Genomic DNA, 815 nt, shown 5'->3' with positions numbered 1-815 from the left:
GGGTTTATTAAAGTCCAGTAGGTTTTAAGGTCTCATTTGTTCACCAAAAATATGAGTGAATGTTGTATGTCTGCTGGTCACTCTGTTATGTGTTGTTATGCACTGCCTCAATCATTTATGACACAGGTACACTGTTTAGTTCTGTCAGTCTTTTTTCTTGACTTTGTTGATGAAGGAAACAGTTAAATTACATTGTAGTACAATCTCCTTACTTATAATATCTCCTTGTAGACTGACAAGCAGTTCACAGACCTGCTATTCACAGCAGCAGCACTGTACACTACTCCCTTGTGAAACTCTCTTTCTCTCGCTGTGATGACTCTGCTCTCTTCTGATTTTCCAACTCTCCTGTTAGACTAGTCCTTTACCATCAGTTTCACTGGACCCTTATTCTTAGACTGCTGCTAAAATACAAGTATTCCCCAGAGTTTCATCCTGGACCTACTTCTTGCTTACTCTGTATGCTTTCCCCAAGCAATCTCATCTAATTTCATTTCATTTTCATCTTGATGTCCTACCGGCATCTCAAATTCAACATATCTGAAATAAACTTACCTTTCACTCCAAATCTGCTCTTCTTTTTATACTTAACTATCTTATAGCTAGTAACACAATCCTTTATCCTGTCACCCAAGCCAGAAACTCAGGATTCATCCCTGCCCCATCACCCCTTTATCTAGTCAGCTAATAAAGTTTTTGGTCTTACCTTCCAAATATCTTCTTGCTTGAATCCGTCTCTCTTCTTTGTCACTATTGCCTATGTCTTAGTTTAGACCCTTATCATCCTTCACCAAGATTATTGCATTTCCTAACTA

At 38.4% G+C, this 815-nt stretch overlaps 1 protein-coding gene across 1 annotated transcript in view; it reads left to right on the top strand.

Moving 5' to 3' along the window:
* The window catches only part of CIR1 (corepressor interacting with RBPJ, 1), a 64,816-nt gene that overhangs the window by 7,390 nt on the left and 56,611 nt on the right, over positions 1-815 (top strand). The gene's annotated exons all lie outside the window — the stretch shown is intronic.

This window comes from Propithecus coquereli, unplaced genomic scaffold (genome assembly GCF_000956105.1).
Source record: "Propithecus coquereli isolate 6110/MARCELLA unplaced genomic scaffold, Pcoq_1.0 Scaffold34, whole genome shotgun sequence".
Lineage (NCBI taxonomy): Eukaryota > Metazoa > Chordata > Mammalia > Primates > Indriidae > Propithecus > Propithecus coquereli.
The sequence above is the reverse complement of the archived record's forward strand: the minus strand, read 5'-3'. Positions and strand labels throughout refer to the sequence as shown.